Source organism: Perognathus longimembris, chromosome 10 (genome assembly GCF_023159225.1).
Source record: "Perognathus longimembris pacificus isolate PPM17 chromosome 10, ASM2315922v1, whole genome shotgun sequence".
Classification (NCBI taxonomy): Eukaryota; Metazoa; Chordata; class Mammalia; order Rodentia; family Heteromyidae; genus Perognathus; species Perognathus longimembris.
This window is the reverse complement of record NC_063170.1, coordinates 29,892,794-29,898,917: the sequence shown is the minus strand read 5'-3', so window position 1 is coordinate 29,898,917 and position 6,124 is coordinate 29,892,794.

Below are 6,124 nucleotides of genomic sequence, written 5' to 3'. Positions count from 1 at the left end.
GTAAGTGAGGGGAGAGAGATAATAGCTCATTAAGGAACGACATGAACATGCTGCGTAGGTCGCTGTTTATCACTAAATATCTCCACTGAGATTAAGAAAAGCAGTAGCTTAATAAATTAAGTAATTCCTGGTATGTTTACTGTACTGCTGACTCCCCAAAAGAATATGGATTGTGGTGAGGGAACAGAGAAAAAAAGCTCATTTAGGACCTGCACTTATTAAGGGGGTAGGGAGCTGTATATCAGGGAGTAAACCTTCTGATAATAAAAACAGCTGGAGCTTGTTAAGGTAATAACACAGGGGAAAGGATAATGTACTGGGAACTCCTCAGAAGAATCTGACTTTTGGTGAGGGGAGAGAGATAAAAGCTCATTTAGGAACGACATGAAAATGTTGCGGAGGTCGCTGTTTATCAGTAAATATCTCCACTGAGATTAAGAAAAGCAGTAGCTTAATAAATTAAGTACTTCCTGGTATGGTTTACTGTACTGGTAATTCCCCAAAAGACTCTGGATTGTGGTGAGGGAACAGAGAAAAAAGCTCATTTATTACCTGCACTTACGAAGGGGGGTAGGCAGCTGTATATCATGGAGTAACCTTCTGAGAATAAAAACAGCTGGAGCTTGTTAAGGTAATTACACAGGGGAAAGGATAATGTACTGAGAACTGCTCAGAAGAATCTGATTTGTGGTGAGGGGAGAGAGATAAAAGCTTATTTAGGAACGACATGAAAATGCTGCGTACTTCGCTGTTTTTCAGTAAATATCTCCATTGAGATTAAGAAAAGCAGTAGCTTAATAAATTAAGTACTTCCTGGTATGGTTACTGTACTGTTAACTCCCCAAAAGAATCTGGATTGTGGTGAGGGAACAGAGAAAAAAGCTCATTTAGGTCCTGCACTATGAAGGGGATAGGCAGCTGTATATCAGGGAGTAAACCTTTTGAGAATAAAAACAGCTGGAGCTTGTTAAGGTAATTAAACAGGGGAAAGGATAATGTACTGGGAACGCGTCAAAAGAATCTGATTTGTAGTGAGGGGAGAGAGATAATAGCTCATTTATGAACGACATGAACATGCTGCGTAAGTAGCTGTTTATCAGTAAATATCTCCACTGAGATTAAGAAAAGCAGTAGCTTAATAAATTAAGAACTTCCTGGTATGGTTACTGTACTGGTAACTCCCCAAAAGAATCTGGATTGTGGTGAGGGAACAGAGAAAAAAGCTGATTTAGGACCTGCACTTACGAAGGGGGTAGGCAGCTGTATATCAGGGAGTAAACCTTCTGAGAATAAAAACAGCTGGAGCTTGTTAAGGTAATAACACAGGGGAAAGGATAATGAACTGGGAACTGCTCAGAAGAATCTGATTTGTGGTGAGGGGAGAGAGATAAAATCTCATTTATGAACGACATGAACATGCTGCGTAGGTCGCTGTTTATCAGGAAACATCTCCACTGAGATTAAGAAAAGCAGTAGCTTAATAAATTAAGTACTTCCTGGTATGGTTACTGTACTGCTGACTCCCCAAAAGAATATGGATTGTGGTGAGGGAAACAGAGAAAAAAGCTCATTAGGACCTGCACTTATTAAGGGGGTAGGCAGCTGTATATCAGGGAGTAAACCTTCTGATAATAAAAACAGCTGGAGCTTGTTAAGGTAATAACACAGGGGAAAGGATAATGTACTGGGAACTCCTCAGAAGAATCTGACTTGTGGTGAGGGGAGAGAGATAAAAGCTCATTTAGGAACGACATGAACATGTTGCGGAGGTCGCTGTTTATCAGTAAATATCTCCACTGAGATTAAGAAAAGCAGTAGCTTAATAAATTAAGTACTTCCTGGTATGGTTACTGTACTGGTAACTCCCCAAAAGAATCTGGATTGTGGTGAGGGAACAGAGAAAAAAGCTCATTTAGGACCTGCACTTACGAAGGGGGTCGGCAGCTGTACATCAGCGAGTATCCCTTCTGAGAATATAAACAGCTGGAGTATGTTAAGGTAATTACACATTCAAACGATAATGTACTGTGAACTCCTCAGAAGAATCTGGATTGTGGTGAGGAAACAGAGAATAAAGCTCATTTAGGACCTGCACTAATGAAGGGGATAGGCAGCTGTATATCAGGGAGTAAACCTTCTGAGAATGAAAACAGGTGGAGCGTGTTAAGGTAATTAAACAGTGGAAAGGGTAATGTACTGGGAACTCGTCAGAAGAATCTGATTTGTAGTGAGGGGAGAGAGATAATAGCTCATTTAGGAACGACATGAACATGCTGCGTAGGTAGCTGTTTATCAGTAAATATCTCCACTGAGATTAAGAAAAGCAGTAGCTTAATAAATTAAGTACTTCCTGGTATGGTTACTGTACTGGTAACTCACCAAAAGAATCTGGATTGTGGTGAGGGAACAGAGAAAAAAGCTCATTTAGGACCTGCATTTACGAAGGGGTTAGGCAGCTGTATATCAGGGAGTATCCCTTCTGAGATTAAAAAGAGGTGGTGCTTGTTAAGGTAATTACACAGGGGAAAGGATAATGTACTGGGAACTCTCAGAAGAATCTTATTTGTGGTGAGGGAGAGAGATAAAAGCTCATTTAGGAACGAAATGAACATGCTGCGTAGGTCGCTGTTTATCAGTAAATATCTCCACTGAGATTAAGAAAAGCAGTAGCTTAATAAATTAAGTACTTCCTGGTATGTTTACTGTACTGCTGACTCCCCAAAAGAATATGGATTGTGGTGAGGGAACAGAGAAAAAAGCTCATTTAGGACCTGCACTTATTAAGGGGGTAGGGAGCTGTATATCAGGGAGTAAACCTTCTGATAATAAAAAACAGCTGGAGCTTGTTAAGGTAATAACACAGGGGAAAGGATAATGTACTGGGAACTCCTCAGAAGAATCTGACTTTTGGTGAGGGAGAGAGATAAAAGCTCATTTAGGAACGACATGAACATGTTGCGGAGGTCGCTGTTTATCAGTAAATATCTCCACTGAGATTAAGAAAAGCAGTAGCTTAATAAATTAAGTACTTCCTGGTATGGTTACTGTACTGGTAATTCCCCAAAAGACTCTGGATTGTGGTGAGTTAACAGAGAAAAAAGCTCATTTATTACCTGCACTTACGAAGGGGTAGGCAGCTGTATATCAGGGAGTATTAATTCTGCGAATAAAAACAGCTGGTGGTTGTTAAGGTAATTACACAGGGGAAAGGATAATGTACTGGGAACTCCTCAGAAGAATCTGATTTGTAGTGAGGGGAGAGAGATAATAGCTCATTTAGGAACGACATGAACATGCTGCATATGTAGCTGTTTATTAGTAAATATCTCCACTGAAAATAAGAAAAGCAGTAGCTTAATAAATTAAGAACTTCCTGGTATGGTTACTGTACAGGTAACTCCCCAAAATAATCTGGATCGTCTTGAGGGAACAGATAAAAAAGCTCGTTTAGGACCTGCACTTACGAGGGGGTAGGCACCTGTATATCAGGGAGTATCCCTTCTGAGAATAAAAACAGCTGGAGCTTGTTAAGGTAATTACACAGGGGAAAGGATAATGTACTGGGAACTCCTCGGAAGAATCTGATTTGTGGTGAGGGGAGAGAGTTAAAAGCTCATTTAGGAACGACATGAACATGCTGCGGAGGTCGCTGTTTATCAGTAAATATCCCCACTGAGATTAAGAAAAGCAGTAGCTTAATAAATTAAGTACTTCCTGGTATGGTTACTCTACTGGTAACTCCCCAAAAGAATCTGGATTGTGGTGAGGGAACAGAGAAAAAAGCTCATTTAGGACCTGCACTAATGAAGGGGATAGGCAGCTGTATATCAGGGAGTAAACCTTTTGAGAATAAAAACAGCTGGAGATTGTTAAGGTATAACACAGGGGAAAGGATAATGTACTGGGAACTCCTCAGAAGAATCTGACTTGTGGTGAGGGGATAGAAATAATAGCTCATTTAGGAACGACATGAACATGCTGCGTAAGTAGCTGTTTATCAGTAAATATCTCCACTGAGATTAAGAAAAGCAGTAGCTTAATAAATTAAGTACTTCCTGGTATGGTTACTGTACTGGTAACTCCCCAAAAGAATCTGGATTGTGGTGAGGGAACAGAGAAAAAAGCTCATTTAGGACCTGCACTTACGAAGGGGGTAGGCAGCTGTATATCAGGGAGTTAACCTCCTGAGAATAAAAACAGCTGGAGCTTGTTAAGGTAATTACACAGGGGAAAGGATAATGTACTGAGAACTGCTCAGAAGAATCTGATTTGTGGTGAGGGGAGAGAGATAAAAGCTTATTTAGGAACGACATGGAAATGTTGCGTAGGTAGATATTTATCAGTAAATATCTCCACTGAGATTAAGAGAAGCAGTAGCTTAATAAAGTAAATACTTCCTGGTATGGTTACTGTACTGGTAACTCCCCAAAAGAATCTGGATTGTGGTGAGGGAACAGAGAAAAAAGCTCGTTTAAGACCTGCACTTACGAAGAGGGTAGGCAGCTGTATATCAGGGAGTAAACCTTCTGAAAATAAAAACAGCTGGAGCTTTTTAATGTAATTACACAGGGGAAAGGATAATGTACTGGGAACTCGTCAGAAGAATCTGATTTGTAGTGAGGGGAGAGAGATAATAGCTCATTTAGGAACGACCTGAACATGCTACATAGGTAGCTGTTTATCAGTAAATATCTCCACTGAGATTACGAAAAGCAGTAGCTTAATAAATTAAGTACTTCCTGGTATTGTTACTGTACTGGTAACTCCCCAAAAGAATCTGGATTGTGGTGAGGGAACAAAGAAAAAAGCTCATTAAGGACCGGCACTTACTAAGGGGGTAGGCAGGTGTATATCAGGGAGTAAACATTCTGAGAAAAAAAACATCTGGAGCTTATTAAGGTAATTACACAGGGGAAAGGATAATGTACTGAGAACTGCTCAGAAGAATCTGATTTGTGGTGAGGGGAGAGAGATAAAAGCTTATTTAGGAACGACATGAAAATGCTGCATAGGTAGCTGTTTATAAGTAAATATCTCCACTGAAAATAAGAAAAGCAGTAGCTGATGAAATTAAGAACTTCCTGGTATGGTTACTGTACTGGTAACTCCCCAAAAGAATCTGGATTGTGGTGAGGGAACAGAGAAAAAAGCTCATTTAGGACCTGCACTTACGAAGGGGGTAGGCAGCTGTATATCAGGGAGTAAACCTTCTGAGAATAAAAACAGCTGGAGCTTGTTAAGGTAATAACACAGGGGAAAGGATAATGAACTGGGAACTGCTCAGAAGAATCTGATTTGTCGTGAGGGGAGAGAGATAAAATCTCATTTATGAACGACATGAACATGCTACATAGGTAGATGTTTATCAGTAAATATCCCACTGAGATTAAGAAAAGCAGTAGCTTAATAAATTAAGTACTTCCTGGTATGGTTACTGTACTGGTAACTCCCCAAAAGAATCTGGATTGTGGTGAGGGAACAGAGAAAAAAGCTCATTTAGGACCTGCACTTACGAAGGGGGTAGGCAGCTGTATATCAGGGAGTATCCCTTCTGAGAATAAAAACATCTGGAGCTTGTTAAGGTAATTACACAGGGGAAAGGATAATGTACTGGGAACTCCTCAGAAGAATCTGATTTGTGGTGAGGGGAGAGAGAGAAAAGCTCATTTAGGAACGACATGAAAATGCTGCATAGGTTGCTGTTTATCAGTAAATATCTCCACTGAAAATAAGAAAAGCAGTAGGTTAATAAATTAAGAACATCCTGGTATGGTTACTGTACAGGTAACTCCCCAAAAGAATCTGGATCGTCTTGAGGGAACAGATAAAAAAGCTCGTTTAGGACCTGCACTTACGAAGGGGGTAGGCACCTGTATATCAGGGAGTATCCCTTCTGAGAATAAAAACAGCTGGAGCTTGTTAAGGTAATTACACAGGGGAAAGGATAATGTACTGGGAACTCCTCGGAAGAATCTGATTTGTGGTGAGGGGAGAGAGTTAAAAGCTCATTTAGGAACGACATGAACATGCTGCGTAGGTCGCTGTTTATCAGTAAATATCCCCACTGAGATTAAGAAAAGCAGTAGCTTAATAAATTAAGTACTTCCTGGTATGGTTACTGTAC